The following is a 17,874-nucleotide window of genomic DNA, read 5'->3' on the forward strand; positions in this document are numbered from 1 at the left end:
CAATACCTGTGTTTTCTGCTTTGTACCTCACTCTAGGCTGCCTTACCTTTTCCAGAAGAACCATACTTTGCATTTGGTGGGGGGGAGTGATTTCCTTTTCAACCCTGTTCTGATTCTATGCCATTTTCCCTTAACGTTTAGCTCATTCCTCAGTTCTGCAAAGCGAAGGCTGGTTATTCATTTGGTGAGTTATGGTAGGAGTCCCTAAGACAATGCTCTTGATGGGGTCTGAGTCTCCTTCAGCAAATATTGCTTTCTGATGATGAATTTAATGAACTTTAAAAAAATTGGACTCTAGAGTAGCTGGAACCTATCATCTTAGAATCATATTTTTCAAATTTCAGGTCTGACTCTTCAGTGGATTATGAAATAATTCTGGGAGTTGTGGCAAGCACTTAGAAAGTAATGAAACAAACTGGAATAGATATTGCTAGATACACATAATACAGGTAAGTAAAGTTTAATAAAACTTTGTATTCATTGCATGCATATGTGGTGTGTGCTGGTTTGTTATGAAAGTTTCTTTTGTATATTTTTGGGTGTTGCTGTCCAAAGAGTTTGAAAGACATTGCATTGGATTTAAAGATGTCTAATGCAATTTGCCAATATTATAGTTTGAAATTACAGTAATATTTGAAATATTAAAAAATAGATAGTTTTTAGCCACATATTTTAAAAGGATGGTGGGTTGCTTTTACCCAAGAAGCCTAGCTCTGGCATGACTGGGCCCAACAGCCAGGACCCAGTTATCTTCATAAATGATAGGAGTCTAAATGCTATCTCTCTGGGAGGGTCTGAGGCCACTGGATTCTCATGTAGTCTGTGATTTTGCTGTTGTCCTGCTGAAATTGGCTGTTGACAGTGCTGTGTCTTACCTAAGGACCAGAAGGGCTCAGTTTCTCTGAGGTCTGTCAGGAAGATGGTTTCACTCCCACCTCCCGCTGTGTGTAGGTAGAACCTGTACTTTGTTTAGGGAGCTGGAAAATTCTAATTCTTAACTCCTTTCTGCTAGAGAACCTCCCCTTTCTTGCCTTCTGGGTCATAGGAAGATGACAGGCAGCATTAAAGGTTATTTCTGTTTCATTCATACCACATGAGTCTGTGTACTTGTATAAAGGCCAACTCATTTAGGGGAATGTCCCATCCCTGGAATTAAAAAATTCACTCTTAATCAGAATAATGCATGCTTTTGATCTGCTGATGATCTTGGGAGGGTTATGGCTTATTCTTCTCCAGCTGATGGATATCCCTTTTTTCGAGGTTGTCTGATAGCCTCAGGCCTTTACTCAGATGATGTGCTAGTCAGCATTCTGTTACTGTTACAAACACCTGAGATAATTAACTTATAAAGAGAAAAGATTTATTTGACTAACAATTTTGGAGGTTTCAGTCCATGATTGATTGGCACTCCTGCTTTGACCTTATGGTAAATCGGCCTATCATGGCAACCTCTCTCATCTTGTGACTGGATGCCAGAGAGGAGGGGAGGGGCGGGGAGGGGAGAGGAGAGAAGAGAAAGAGAGAGAGACATCCTTCTGTGATCTCTTTGAGGGCATGCCTCCAATGACCAGAAGACCTACTGGGCTCCATCTATAAAAGTTCCACAAACCTCCAACAGTTTCATGGCCTGGGAACTGAGCCTTTTTAATTCATGGGCCTTTGGGGGAACATTCCAGATCCAAACTGTAGCACATGAGCAGGAAGTGACCCCTTCCTTTTCTGGCTCTTGCCATTTCGCAATGTACTGTCTCACCTATTCAGATGGCTGGCCATTGAACTCATTAACAGAATTTGCCATATTGTGTCATTTAGCTTTTTCACCTTGCTTACAGTTTTAATTTTTTTTTTTTTGTTGCACAACAGGCTCTTTCCTAAATCCTTATGCTTTTTATTTGACCATTTGACTGACTAGTGAAAATCAATAAAACTGTTTCATCATGCCTTGTCCTCCCAGTCTTCATCAACCTTTCCCTGTTTCCTTGAGTACATTTTAAAATATGAACTCAAGATGACAGGTAACAAAGAAGAGAGAAAACATCAATACTTGTCTTTCTGAGTCTGGCTTATTTTACCTAATGTGATGATTTTCAGATCCACTTTCTTCTTCTTCTCCTTCTTCCTTCTTTCTTCCTTTTCCTTCTCCCTTCTCCCTTTCTCCTTTCTCCACCTGTTTCTCCTCCTCCTTCTTTTTGGTGGTACTGTGTTTTGAACTGAGGACTTCATGCTTGCAAAGTGGGCATCCCACCACTTGAGCCTCACTTCCAGTCCATTTTGTTCTGGTTATTTTGGGGTTTCATGAACTATTTGCCTGGGCTATCCTCTAACCTCTTGATCCTCCCAGTCTCAGCCTTCCAAGTAGCTAGGATTATATGCATGAGCCATGAGTGCCCAGCCATTTTATTTTTCTTAATGGCTGAATAATACTCCATATATAAGATATATATTATATTTTCTTTATCCATTCACCTATTGATGGGCACCTAGGTTGATGCATGACTTGACTATTGTGAGTAGTGCTACAATATGCAAGTTTCTATATTGTATGCTGACTTCAAATCCTTTAGGTATATACTCAGGAGTGGTAGAGCTGGATTATATGGTAGTTCTAATTCTAATTTTTTGAGAAACTTCCATAATGATTTCCATAGTGCCTGGAAGAATTTACATTGCCACCAACAGTGTATTAGGGATCTTTTTCCCCTGCATCTTGCCAGCATTTGTTATTTTTTGTTTTCTTGATGGCAGCCATCAGGACTGGGGTGAGATGGAATCTCAGTGTAGTTTTGATTTGCATTTCTCTGGTGGCTATATATTTAGAATATTATTTTTCATTTATCATTGGCTGTTTTTACTTTACCTTTTGAGAAGCATCTGTTTACTTCATTTGCTTTTTTTATTTATTGTGTTACTTTTTCTTTTGGTGTTGACTTTTATGAGTTCTTTACATATTCTGTATAGTAACCACCGATGGAAGAATAGCTGGCAAAGACACTGTCTCATCATTCTAGTAATTGTTTCCTTTGCTTTGCAGAAGCTTTTTTTTATTTGACGCAATCCCATCTGTCAATTCTTGCTTTTATTTCCTGATTTATTAAAGTTCTATTTAGTAAATCATCGCCTCTGCCTATATGTTGACATGTTTCCCTTACATTTTTCTCTAGTATGTTCATTATTGCAGGTCTTACATTAAGGGTGTTTAATCCATTTTGAGTTAATTTATGTAGGTGGTAAGAGACAGGAATCTAGCTTCAGTCTTCTTCATGTGGATGTCCAATGTTCCCAGTAACATTTCTTTAAGAGGCTTTCTTTTCTCCAAAGTATGTTTTTTGGTACCTTTGTCAAAACTCAGATTGCTGTATTTGTGCGGATTTACTTCTGGTTCTTCTAATCTGTTCCATTGTGTCTGTTCTTATGCCAGTACCATGTTGTTTTTGTTACAGGGGCTCTGATGATACTTCTTTTCTTAGTGAGCTTTCAGACAAATTAAGGGAAAAAAGTGGGTAGATTTGTTAAGGGTATTAGATCTCACAGCCGAAAACATTGCATAAGGCAGATCCCTATTTTAGGGGAATGGCCTTATAAATTGTATTGAAGACTCTTAGATTGTTTTTCAGAGCAGTCTGCTGGTAAGGATGTGAGGCATGATTTCAGGTCATGTGGAATTTAAGTGGGAAAGTGAAATGGTTGCCCAAAGTGCCAAAATTGAGCCATGAGCTCAATTTTACCCTGAGAATCTCTTTGGTTATAAAGCCTTATAATTAGAGTATAGAGAAGGAGGAAATTTGGTGTTCATTCCACCTCTTTCATTTTACATACTAGAAAATTGAGGCTTGGAGATAGGAAGTCATTAAGATTATCCAATTATTTAGTTGGCCACTTGCACTAGAGTAGTTTCAGAAGGGATGTAGGAAAGTGTATTTGAGAGATATTTAGGTGCTGTAATAGTCTGTGCTGATTGACTGGTTGATGGTGGGCTGAAGTGTTTTGGGACTCAGGAAGAGGGAAGATCAAAGTTGCTCTTTTGGGCCTTTTGTGTCAGCATTTATGCAAATGGGAAGCATTCATTTTGAAGGAGGACATAGGAGGAAAAGGAGAGAAAGACTGTGAGTTTTGCCTTTGGAAATCCAAGAAAATGAATTACAATTGAATATACCCAAGAGGAAAACCACAAGAATGTTGAGTCATGAAAATTAAGAGAGTTTAAGAGAGTATTTCCAAGAGGAAGTTATTATCATCTGTATCCTTTATGATGCCAAATGAGATAAAGATGGAAAAGTGTCCATTAGGGTTAGCTATAAGGAAGTTGTTGGTGACCTTGGCAAATGATGTTTTGATGGCACTGTGGAGCTTGACGCCAGACTGCAGTGAGCTGAGAAATGTGTGGGAGGCAAGGAAGTGGAAAAGCGATATAAACAGCTATCAAAAAGTGCGGGAGTCAAGGCGAGGGGAAGGTTGGGTGATACCTGCATGAGATGGAGAGGGATTGTTTTATTGAGATGGGAACAAGTTGGTCATGTTTCAGTGCTGATATGAAAGGGCCAATTTTTCTGCTCTTTTCTGGCTCTTGCCTTCTTTCTAAAGGCCTGTGTAGTTCCTGGAAGTTTTAGGAACAACTGAATTATCTTTGAGGAACCATCATCAGCTAACTATTAATAAATTGCTTTAAAAAATAGCCAATGCATGTTTCCTTTGGATGCCTTTCCAAATACATTCAATTAGATAAAAAAAGAAAGCATCTCTTGAATTGGCTAGTGTGGTCAAAAAGGTCAATTTTCCCACATTTCAAATTAGACTGTATCTGAATTCAAGCTGGAAAATTAACATTTTACACCTTTTTTCTAAGAAAAAAAATTTGGCTGGACAGGGTGGTACACATCTGTAATTCTCAACACTTGGGAGGCTGAAATAGGAGGATAGAGTTCAAGGCCAGGTGGGAGGCATAGCAAATTTCAGGATTTAACATTAATCACACAGCTAGTATCTATTTGCTTCACTGTTATTTATTGATCATCTACTACATAGCAGGTACTGGGCACAAAACAGCTAAAAATGACTTGAGTGTCCTGGTTCTTAAGGGCAGTAGAGTTTGAAGGCTAATATGTGAGGTTTACAGGAATTTTATACATTTTTGGTGCAATATTCTCTGCTACGTCAACACGGTATTCTTTAAGTTATAGTTGGAAAAAAATCTTTTGGTGTACTTCATTTAAATTCCCCTCCTATTTTAGATGAAGTTCCTAGTGTATGATTCTTAATGGGGAAAGTTGGCAGAGAATTGGCATGGGAGTCCTGTCCTGTGTGACAAAGGTGTGACATCCTAGGGGAGAGGCACAATCTCAGAGCCACAGTGCACCAGGGAAGCTCTGTGCCCTTTGCTGACTGGCCTCTTGGGTCCTGCCTATGCCCTGAGCCTGCTTTCTGTTGGTTCATGGAGTTCTCTGAGATCCTTCCAAGAACTTTCTCTGCAGCTTAGATTAGTTGGGGAATTCACAGGGTCACTGCAGAATAATAAAGCAACAACAAAAACATTTGCAGTCAGCTAACATTTGTGCACTATAAATATTGTGCTAAATGCTTTTAATAAATGATGTTACCAAATCCTCAGAATACAGGGTGAGGCAGGCATGTGTTCCAATTCTTTCAAGAATCATCTTCAGGGCTATCTTTTCTGTGAAGGCTTTTCTAGTTGCTTCTCCTTCTTGAAAGTAGATGTGGTTCTTTTGTGTACATTCTGTGTCTGATGAAGAGGGTGGAATGACTTGCTCTCTCTACTTATATATGATACAGATTTTATAAGGTATTATATGAAAAGATACATAAAGTATATGCATATCAACTATAATATTGTATAGACACTTTTTATTTCCTTATCACTTATTAAGCTTTTACTGTGAGTTAGATACTGTGCTCAGCAGTTCATTCACATTATCTCGTGCCATTTCCACCAGAATTCTGTGGCTTAGATTTATTATCTATTTTACAAAAGCGGAAATGAGAACAAGAAAAGTTAAATAACTTTTTCAGGACACCTCTAACAGTTACAATGTTGAGCTCTGAATGCTTGCTTTGCTTTGTTTTTTATTTTCAATGGCTCTGTTCTTAGAACTCTGCAAATTGTCCCCAGCATATCATTGTACTTCTCTGAGTAGTGTTTTCGTCTCATGCTGGAATGAGGTGAGGTCTGTATTTAACCTTCTGTTTTTTTTTTTTCCTTCCTTGATTGCCTGGGAGAGAAGGCAAATCAATGTTATTTATGCCACTTTACCCATTCCTCTGTCTACCTAAAACATCACTAGTCAATGATTATACTCTAAGCCAGGAACTGTTTCAACATTTCCTGTTCAACAGGAAGTCATGCCCAGTTCAGAGCTAAAGCCTACTTGCCATTCCTGGCCTAGAACAATGCCTCTTACACAAATGTGGTTAGTAAATGGTTAGTATCTTGCAATTTTCACCATTTTACAAATGAAGAAATGATGATTAGATAATAATAAGCCACTTACCTGTGGATATTAGCATTCAGTTTTTGAGTTTCTGTGAGGATTAGTTGAATTAACGCACGTGAAACTCTTCAAATAGTATCTTGGCCTAGGTAGGTTAGCTATTATTACTACCACTTAAAACACACAGATTTTGTCCAGAATTGGTTAATCCATTGAGACAGAAAGTATATTGGTGGTTTCCATACACTGAGAGTGAATGAGAAGTAATGGCTTAATAAAGTTTTCTTTTTGGGGACTAGATAGAGGTGAAGGTTGAATATTGTGACTGTACTAAATTCCTCTGAATTATACACCTTGAATGTGGTTTATTTTATATTATGTGAATTTCTCTTCAAGTAAATAAACAAACAAACAAGCCACACAGCTCATAATGGCTGGGGCAGGACCAGGAAGATCCTGGGAGTGAAGGCTGCCTTAAATTTCACACCCTAGACTCCTCAATCACCTTCCCCCAGCACTAGCCCTAGGACTGTAGCCAGATTTTGGCCTTTGCTTCTTGAAATAAAGTGCCGTGGTTTTTTTTTTTTTTTTCCACTTATGTGTTACTTTAGAAATCAAGGAAAGTCCTTCCTCATATGTGGATAGTTGGGTAAGTGGCTTCAATGATTCTTGCTGTAGGAGAAGTGTCTCCACCTCAGACAGGAAAATAAGGCAATTTTCAAAGCACTTTGTAATTTACAAAGCAGTTTGAAAGAACAATGGGCTCCATAGAAGAGGGACTTCTGTATGCCTGATAACCCATGCACTGTGTGGAGTGAACATGACTCAAGGGCAGGGGTGGGGTGAGAAGGTAATTCTTGTGAGTTTATGGGCAGAAACTTCTATTCCTGTATTTTGGGAATTTGTCTTCACTTCCTGAAAAGTAAACTCAGACTTCAGAACTGGGGTCCCCTCATTTGCAAGCACTGCACTGAGCTTGCACAGGCATTTATGAGACTGGAGAGGACTGCTTAGAGTTGGGTAAATACACCTCAGGGTACAGTGGGAAAACACTGGGAGAGTTCTTGCGAAAACAAAATAAAGCCTGAGATCTTCCCCTGCTAATCTCTTATTTATAAGTGAATAAAGGTGTTGTAGTAACATCCTAGTTTTTAAACATAGCTACCTCATTGCTCATTAGCAAGTAGGAAGTTATTAAAAAACAGCTACTTCTCATTTTAAGGCAACTTGACATAAAGAATTTGGGTAAGAAATTGCAAAAGAAGCTTTTAATTTATTATATGTTGCACCATGTAAATGTTTTGAAGGAATGGGAGATGATCTTAACCTGGTTTTGCCAGTGTCAAAATGGGAAGCCCTCAAGACTGCTGGTGGCTTGGTGCCTTGACTGGGATGTACCAGAGAGCACAGGGGAGGGCACAAGGATTACTTCTGTTGGCAATAATGGCGCCAATAGGTTTCTGTTCTTACTGCACCCTTAAGCTTCTGTTTCCCAGGGTCATGGTCCTGCCTCAAGTCTAGCTTGAATTCTCCCTCTGCCCCAATCTCCAATCAGCATGAACCATAAGATCCTAACCAATTAGATCATGTCGAGTCTCAATGAGGGGTATTTAAGCCCCTGCCCCCCCCTCTATCTCTCTCTGCTCTCTCCCTCTCCCACCTGGCAATAAAGAATCTCTTGGCCAGATCACTCCTCTCCGCGTGGTCACTTTTGGGGCCTACAACTTCTAGTGCTAGTGAACGCTTAAAGACATCTTGAGAATCTTTTCAGATGTTCTTTTCTTTCTTTCAGCATAAATTGTGAACCTTCTATCTCTGCCATTAAGAATATAAAAACAAATAACACAGTTTCTGTTTCCAGGAGCTAACAGTCTAATTGGGAAGATAGTCATATAACAGCTAACTGGAAGGTAGGTGATATGGACCAGTTTAAAATGTATGGACCAAGGACCAGGTAAGCAGAGGAAGGGCATGTTTAAACATGTTGGTCAGATTAGGTGTACAGGATGTACAGGTGTACAGGATGTATGGTGTGGAGTAAGATTAGTGAGGCTTGAGATACGACATTTAAGTCACATCTTGAAGGAGTTCCTTTGAAAATGTCTGTGGGAGGTTTTGTGTGTTTGTGTGTGTGTGTGGGGGGTATATCAGCAAAGACAATTTTTGACAGCAATGGAAGAACACAGAACTTTGAGCTTAGTTGAGTTTAGAAGAGAAAGAGACTTGCATGGTTGGAATGTAGGAACCAATTGAAGGAGTAGGGAAAGCATTTAATTGTATATCTCTCATTTCCTTGTTTCATCATGGAGAAAAAACAAAAATGTAGAAAACTTAGGTGACCTTTACAAGTTTCCTAAGATAAGAATGCTGAGAGTAATGGAAAAATGACACAAGGGAAAAAACGATCTTCTGAGGACAAAGATTCCTGTTACTTTCCATGTGTTTTTTACTGGCATAAATTAATTGTATGAAATAATGGACTTCTTTCTGACATTTTCATACACATAAGTAATGAACTTTGGTTGTATTCATCCCCTCCCACCTTCAAGCTTCCTGTTTTCCTGGAAGTTTGAATGATTTTAGATGGACTGCAGATGTCAGAAAATATACCACTGAAGGCTTGATAAGCCAAAAGTGTTAGGGTCAGGACTTCAGTGGTAGACACACCTAAGTGTCCACATGCTGGTCTGGGGCAATGTGAGTATGAGAGCTGTGGCCTCTTGCTGTGGCCTTAAGTAGTATCACTATTTCTTCAGTTTTCATTCTCAATCTTTTATTTTGAGATTTGTTTTAATGATTATTTTCTATCACATATTTATCCATACTCATTTTATGTGAATAACATTTGTGTTTAAACACATTTTCTGCACTCTTAAAGCTGATTTCATTGACCTGAGGTTATGTTTTTTTCCTTGAGGGATGCAATTCCATGATTTCTAAGAGATTCAATGGGAAAATTTCTACTTCATTCTACAAAATTCTATCAGTTTTATGTAATGTGAGTGTCATGTATGAATTACATTTGCATTTGCTAGAATTTGGAAGTTTGAAATATGCCACAGGTGTTGAAATTTGCCATTTGCCAATTCTAAGGCACATTTTGCCTGTCTGTCCTATTGTGTGCTCAGCACTGCCTGGGCTTCCTCTGAAGAGCATCCATGGCCAGAGCAGCTCAGCTTCATGCTTGTGGCTGGGGCAACCACTCCCTCTCCTTCCCCAGCAGACCTAGGATGCTTAAGACTCTCTACTGTTCTGGTTCTGCAATCTTTGGCTGCATAGGAATCCCTTAATCTCCCCAGATCTTTGTCACTAGTCTCTTCATTTAATTCTCCTTAGTCATTCTCTTGGAGGTTTGACCTTCCTTTGCATTATGCTACCAGGTGTTGAACCCAGAGCCTTGCACTAACTAGCAAGCACTGTACAACTGGAGCTACAGCCCAGCCTTGAGTTTCTTACAGATTTGACTGATGTGTCCTTTTGTCAAGTTCAGAAGCAGCATATTGAGTATATGCATATGGTAGCAGTTCCATAACATAAATCAGCCCCATGACATCTTAGGAATGCGGAAGCTCCCACGACTTGGGAGAAGCGAAGGAACCAGCTTGGCCAGATGACCAGGAGATACTGGAGGCCTGCACAGGAGAAGAATGGACCTACAGGATACCGCTACGAACTGTTCTTTAGTTTAGGGTGGAAGCCTTATATATATAAAATTTCCACTCCTGCACTCAGAGGGCACCCGGTTTCCAGACCCTGCTGTGCATCTCTCTGCTCAGCCTTTCTCGATCAATTAAGTTTCTTTCCTGCCTCAGGTGCTCCAGCCTCTCATTCTTGAGAGAGTTCTGAGAGCAAGAACACTTTAGTGTGTCTGTGGTTCCCCTGTTACAATATGATGCTTTGGATTTGCATATTGTTTATTAAATAATTTAAAAGGGCTATAATTAGGAAACTACTCTTCCCTTTGCATAAAAGAACGTAATGTAAAACTTTAAAAGACATTTCCATAACTAATTTCAAATATTGTTTTTTCCCCTCTTACTTCTTGAAATCAGCTTAGGTGGGATAATGTTGAAGAGTTATGTTTTCAGGAAATTAGGAAGTCCAGTCCAATATGAAAACTACCACATGTACAGCTCAATTCTGACCCAAAGTTTGGTTTTTGGCAGTGGAGAGATGGGCAGTATCTTTTCTTTTCCTCCCTTTTCCCTCTCAAGCTCTGAGATTGTGAACCTTGGCAATTGTCCAGTTTGGGTACAAGATACCAGTCCCCGCTTCTGACAAGAGGACCTCTGAGTGAGGCACTTTGGAAGCCTTCCTCAATAGCTCCAAGTGAGTGAGAGCCTTCTTTTCCTTTCTACATACAAATTCGCTTTGGGGGAACTTTCTTTCCAACTTTCTCCCCTGGAGAAATGAACAATGGATGAACTTGGCCACAGGTTCTGAGGCAGGCTAAGATGGGAAAAGTTTGGGACTCTTAAAACCTATATGACTTAATACTGCATTTCAAGGTAAACATTTTTCTCTTGCTCTGAGCCTTCTTTTCAATTGCAAATATGTGCAGATTATTTACACCCTGGCCGAGGGACAATTCAAACCCCTCCCACGTTAGCCCAGGAACCACCCATACCCCGCCCTAATCATTGTGTGGTTGGGAATCACCAGGTTTCAAAAGCACCAGCTTTTAAAAACACCTGGAAAGAGGAAGATGCTCTCTGTGTCTTGCCTCACACCTGACCTATCATGGCAGAATGTAACTTTTTCCACAACTTTTAATAAACTCTCTTACCTACCTTACTACATCCACATGTTCTGCCTGGATGCATTCATGTGGACATAAAAAATTTAGGAAACTTCTGATCAGATACTATAGCGCATAAACATTACTGTCTGGAAAGGATATGTCTGTGCCTCCCTAAGAGAACACTGTCACCTGTGCTAGCAGCTTTGAGGCTTTAGCTAAAAATGGGAGATGTCAGGAAATACCCAACCGTACATTCTGTTATATTTGTATATATTAACATATACATATTATATATAATACAAAAGCATATTGAGAAGAAAAACCGGACTAAAAATGAAAGGAAGAATGTGAGAAAAAGAAGTTTATGAGGTGGGGCATTGTGGTGGTTCTCATGTAGTGGGGTGCCTGCATTACAAGCTTGAGGCCCTGAGTTCAAATCCCAGTCCCAACAAAAGCAAAAAAGTTTATCAGGAAAATTGAGGGAGAGAAAAATAAGAGGAAATGGAAAGAAAGAACAAGAAACTAGACTCTTAACTTGGTTCTCCTGAAATTCTCGCTAGTAACCTTATCTTGCGTTAGTTGACTCTCAGCCTATGGTTGCCCTTGGATGCTAAGGTATGACAGATTATCTGGAAAGGATCTAATGTAAAAAAATAAGTAATAATTTCAAAATTATAAAAAGGCATTTAGGAACACTACTAAATTGCTAAAAATTATTTTTAATCATCAAAGTTATATGAATAATAAAAGAAAAAGGAAAAAAAAATCATTGAAGTTTTTCCTCTAACATCCATTTTAGATCTCTTGAGTGAGAGTTAAATGTTGAGGAGGGATGCACCTTATCTTCATATTGAGAAGAGGACCCTGATTGCTCTAAACCACCAGGAATAATTCCATTTCCTTGTTGTGGTGATTGATGTGCATTTAAGTCAATCAGTGCATGGCATTCTCCAGCTAAAGAAGTTGGATAAGGAAGGGTTGGTCCAATCGGAGTGAAGTTTTGGATTTTTGTTTGGTGGTTCTTTTTTTTTTTATTGTTTTATTATTCATATGTGCATGCAATGCTAGGGTCATTTCTCCCCCCTGCCCCCACCTCCTCCCTTACCAGTTTGGTGGTTCTTGACCTTCAATCTGCTATTTGTTATGAATGAGAAACCATTATGAAGGTTGCTAGCAGCAGTTTTATAAGGTCAACCTAAGAACAACATTTAGAGAAGCAGAGTTTAGAAGAATTGCAGAAAATATTGATCCAGAGCCTGGACAAAGCCATGCCTGTATTAATTAAGCCATGAAAATTTCTGTGGACTTTTCAGTTATAGAAAGCAGAAAATTCCTTTAATTGTTTAAGACAGTTGAGTAGGTATTCCTTTATTTGTTGCAGAGATAATCTCAACAAATAACACCTTTGTTGTGCTTGAGTAACTGAGGTTTAACTAGAACAAACAGGCCTCATTAGAGGTGGTACACATGAACCTTCAAAATATCAACACATACAGTCCCTCACTTATGGTGGCTTGGCTTTTGTATGATCATGTGAAGACATATTCATATAACTATTCTGGATTTCCACCTTTTCTACCATACATGAGATATTTAACACTGTATTATCAAATAGGCTTTGCATCAGATGATTTTGTCCAACTGTTGGCTAGTGAAAGAGTTCTGAGCACATTTGAGGCAGGCCAGGCTAAGCTATGGTGTTTGATAGGTTAAGTGTATTAATGCAGTTTATAATTTTGAGATTTTCAACTTACAATGGCATTATCAGGACATAACCCATCATAAGTCAAGTAGCATCTCTACATTTATAGTTTCTATATGTGCTTATAGTTTCTATATTATATATATCAAAGAATCAGAATTAGAAACTCCTAAAGCCCAACCTCACTGCGTCATATGCACAAAATAGGGACTATGGAATTTTAAGAAAAATAAACCTTCATGATTAAGGTTGTTTGGTGAGAATGGGTCAAAGCTGAAGCAGTTTGAAATAGTGACAGCTATTTTGACAGACTTCTGTCAAGTTAGTCAGAATAGAAATGAAGAACAAATGGTGGTTTCAGATTTACCTTTGCCAGTTACTGTCATATACGTTATCACCTTTAAGTCTTACAAGATTCTTTGAGATTGCTGTTGTCCCATCCCACTGCCATCTCCACTTTACATTTAGGGAAATAGGCTCAGAAAGGAAAAGTCATTTGTTCAAGATCAGTTAAGAGGAGAGGCAGGATCTGAGTCCAGAGCCTAGATTATGCTCTTCCTACAAACCTGCTGGGTCTTTGTGACGCATGACTGGAAACTTGAGGGGTCCTTAGTGCCAGCAAGTGTTGGTGGAGTTTAGAGGATACTTTCAAGCACTGGTTTCAGAATCCATTTAGCAGTTACTTCATGTGCTGGAGGAATCTTACATTGCAGACACTACAGTTTGGACATTTTGTGTATATATGTGTTCATATTGTTAAATTCACAAACAAACTTTGCCTAGGGAAAAGCAAGCACAAAGGAAGAATTGGATTCCACATAACATAACCAAACACAGGATTTCTCATTCTGATGCACTGCCTCCTTTTCGTGAAAAGATTCACTAACCCTCTGCCAATGTGATAAGTGTTGGAGAAATAAGTTCCTGAATTGTCATTCTAGGAATTGCCTTTTGCAGCTGAAACTTCACCACTTAGTTAAGCCCTCCCTTGCCATCTGCTCAGCTCTAAAACTGCAGCAAAGGTTGAGAGGAGCTGCTGAAATTACAAAGAACCATTTTTGTGATAGAAATTCCATGGCATGAAGTATTCTCTCGTGTTTACATCTTGTTGGACACTGGCTCTTAAAATTTCCAGAGCTAGTATCGTGAGGTGATGGGTCTTCAAAGGAAGACCTCTCTTCAATACCAAAATGCATCTGAACTAACTTCATAATCCATGCTTACAAACTCATCTTGTCCCCAGCTCTGGGGCCAGTCATACCTGAGAGAATATAAGGAAATGTGTTCCAGTTTTTAGGGTTTAATATTATCTTAGCCTGTTGGAACCTTTGAAAGTGACTTACACAGTGCTGGACACTCAGTAGGCATTGCACCTCATGTCTAATTGTTAGACTCTTCTGTCATCTTTGTGACCCTGTTCTAGAACCTACGTCCCCATCTCTTATGCCTGTGTCCAAGTCTTTAATCAAAGACTGAAGTTCCTTGAAAAGATCTTGTAAAGGTCTGGCTAGGTCTTTGATACCTGGTTCCATGTTGTTCCATGTTTCGCTAACATCTTCTCCATTCATTCATTCATTCATTCAGTATGTGTGTTTATTAGAGTGTTAATTTTTCTGGGTGTTAATACCAGTCAGGGAAGTTTGAAGTATCTTAGGTCATGCTTCCTAGCATCAGAGAGTAAGGTAGGAATTCTTAAGCAGAGTGAGGGAGTTGCTATAAAGGTAGGAGGTAAACAGAAAAGGGCAGGTAAAAAAGCAAGGTGATGACAGGATTTCCTGGTGCTCTGTGAAGAGTGAGTTGTACCATACAGGTCATTCTTCCCATCAGCAAGGTGGCTGGGCTAATACCCCCTTACCAGCTAGTGCTGGGCTGTAGTCCACCCCTGGGAGTGGGAAGGGGTGGAAGTTAATGTGCAGCTTCTTCAAACTAGGGTTCTGCTGAGGCAAGGACAATTCCTCTTAGGTATGAGCCACTAGCAACCAACACCCATGGCATCTGGGGGATGAGTGCACAAGAATGACACAGGGACCTGGGTGAGGAAGCAACAGCACTTTCTGCACAATGATACCTGATATTTAGTCTCTGAGGTACAGAAGCTCACCCCAGAGAGATGACTGCAAAGCAGTGGGGAGGTGGTCTGATGCACATGAGTATTAAGGAGGACACCTCAGCCCAGCTGGGCTGGGGTGCTGGAGTAGAAGTGGAGTGGGAGTAGTTGTCCAGGAAAGTTTCCCTAGGGCCATGACTTATAAGCTGAGTCTTACAGGGTGAAACAGATCTTCATCTGCAGAGGAAAAGTGAATATCAGGTAGAGTATGAGGTGAGTTCACATTAGTAAACAGGGTTGCATAAGAACTTTCGTGTGTCCTAAACTTAGACCTTTGCTTTTCTGGGACCCCCTCTGCCATAAAAAAATTTAAAATTGTATTATATTATTTCACTACAGGACTATAAATATAACTCCTAAAAGCATGGTCCTTGGCACTATGCCTGTGGGGCTCAATGGATATGTCAGCCTCACTAAGGAAGGTAGGATAGTGTGGGAAGACAGCTCAGAGTGCTTCCGAACTGCTGGAGTGTAGCATGTCTGGTGGTTCTGTGTCCTTATCTTTGCTTCTGTTCTTGCCTGGATTCCCTTACTGACCATCTCTTCCTAAGACCATGCTCTGCTGAGACTGTTCTGTGTCCAGTCCCAAATTCATGTCTACCACTATCCTCACTTATTCAGAAACAGGGACATTTATTTATTTATTTTTTTATAGGGTTGGGGTTTGAACTCAGGGCTTTGTGCTTGCAAAGAAGGCACTATACGACTTGAGCCATACCCCCAGTAAATTTTGGTTTGGTTATTTTGGAGGTAGGGTCTCTTAAAGTATTTGGCCTTGAACTGTAAACCTCCCAATCTCAGTCCCCCAAGTAACTAGATTTATAAGCATGAGCCATTGGTGTCTGGTTGAAACATGGTCTTGGCAAATGTGTTTGATTTTGGTTTAGGTGAGCATCCTGGATTCAGGTGGGCCTGAAATCTAATGACTGGTGTTCTCAGAAGAAGAGACAGCACAGAGGGAACACAGACTCACAGTCAGGTGACTATAGAAGCAGAGATTGGTGTGACATAGCTAGTAGCCAAGAAAAGCCAAGGTTTGCCAGCAGAAGCTAGGAGACAGGCACACATGTTTTTCCCTAGAGACTTTGGGGTGAGGATGAGTTTGCTGACACCTCAGTGTTGGATTTCTAGTCTCCAGAACCTTGAAAGACTAAATTTCTCTTCTTTTAACCCACATGGCTGTAGAAATTCATTACCCTAGGAACTGGTACAAACTGTCTGCAAAATGTCTCATCTGAATCTCAGGTGTCCCAGGTTTGCCTGTCTGGGCACAGTTGAGTGCAGACTCCTAAACTCTTCACTCATTGCTTTCTGAAGCTTGTTGTCTACTTTCCAGAAAGTATTTAGTTTCTCAGCACTGAAGAGCAAGCAGAGAAGTTGCTAGTGGTAACTTGTACCCTGCCCTTCCAGTAGTTTCCTTCTTTCATTCATTGCACCACACTGTTATCAGCCGTGCTGGATGCCAGAAGAAAATGGACTAGTGTCTTCAAACTTCAGAGAAAGTATTCTCTTTTGAGAATAGGAAGTGACATGTGGCCAACTGCACTTATTGTTCAATGTCTTTCTTGAGTCTCTGTTCAGAAGGAATAGTCATAAATAAATACCCTGTCTATAAAACAAGTCTCTCTCAATTTTCTAGCTATATAACAACTAAACAATTGGCTGAGAAATGCTGTAAATACATGCAGATGTGACAAGGACATTATATTGTCCCATAGACTGCATACTCCTTGTGGGGAGGGATCTCATCCTTTTCCACTCGGTGATCAGCATCTAGTACACTCCCCAGAGCACTGCTGACTTCCAGTAAAATCTTGCTGAATTAATTAATCTGCTATTACATTGATTACCAAGATTATTTAGTTTATGTGGGTCACTGGGCACATGTTTCTTGCTGTATCACATGCACAGATCCTAAATCTGCAACTTTTGAATGGGACAATGATTTCTTGGGTGGGATGTAAGAATGGCTACTTAGCTTCTTTAAACAACTACTCTGTACTTCTCAGTCCATTCACTTGGCAGAAGCACTGCCCTCTAGATACAGTGGAGACACAGAAATATCTGTACATTCTAACATCTATTGAGTGCTAAGCACTGAATATGTAATATCTCGTTTAATTGTCATAACTCATTTAATGATAACCCATAAGGTTATTATTACCAGTTTACCAACAAGAAAACAAAATATTGATGGATTGATTAATTTGCCCATTAGTGGCAGAGCCGGGATTCAGATGGTTGTTTTTCCCAACAGCAAAACACTATGATGATGAAAATGAAGCTTTAGTGAACTAAAAATAAAAATCATCAAGGGGAATTGATAAAATTACAGATTCTTAGGTTTTGCTTACACAGAATCAGTGAATCTAAGGGAAGGCTCAGGGTTTTATAGTTTTAACTATTATTTGGGTGACTTGGAGCCAAGTGATTCAATACTTTGAGAAACACTTCTCTGATACATATTCATATTTAGTAATTCATATTTAGTGTGAATTATTTTGCATCTATGCCTGTCATTCAACCCATTTCTCCCCTAGTGAATATCCAGTTGTTCCAGTACTATTTATTATAATGACCATTCTTTCCCCATTTTTGTCACAAGTCAGATGTCCTTATGTTTATGAATTCTGGACACAGCCCTTTTATTTCATTGTCTCCATATAATTTCTACCACTATCCATTGTAAACACACTTTGAGAAATTAGGCTATGGGTTAAAGTATAGAAAACCTTGGAAAATCCCATGGATCACTTATGAGTGGATATAACACCAGCAAATGTACATGGCTACTTGGAAAGCAGTGTTTAGCCTTTCCTGGATCTTTACTTAAATACATGTCAGTGGCCTACATATTCTGGTGTTTTTAGAAATTCATATG

General features: G+C 39.5%; 1 long non-coding RNA gene across 2 annotated transcripts in view; it reads left to right on the top strand.

The window, feature by feature from the left end:
• Window positions 1–346: 346 nt before the first annotated feature.
• LOC141415668 (uncharacterized) overlaps window positions 347–17,874 on the top strand; it is a 66,887-nt gene continuing 49,359 nt past the window's right edge. For both annotated transcript variants that reach the window (XR_012440653.1, XR_012440654.1), the window contains exon 1: window positions 347–449. This is a non-coding gene — a long non-coding RNA (uncharacterized lncRNA). The remainder of the gene's footprint in view (window positions 450–17,874) is intronic.

The sequence above is a fragment of the Castor canadensis genome, chromosome 13 (assembly GCF_047511655.1).
Source record: "Castor canadensis chromosome 13, mCasCan1.hap1v2, whole genome shotgun sequence".
NCBI classification, from domain to species: domain Eukaryota; kingdom Metazoa; phylum Chordata; class Mammalia; order Rodentia; family Castoridae; genus Castor; species Castor canadensis.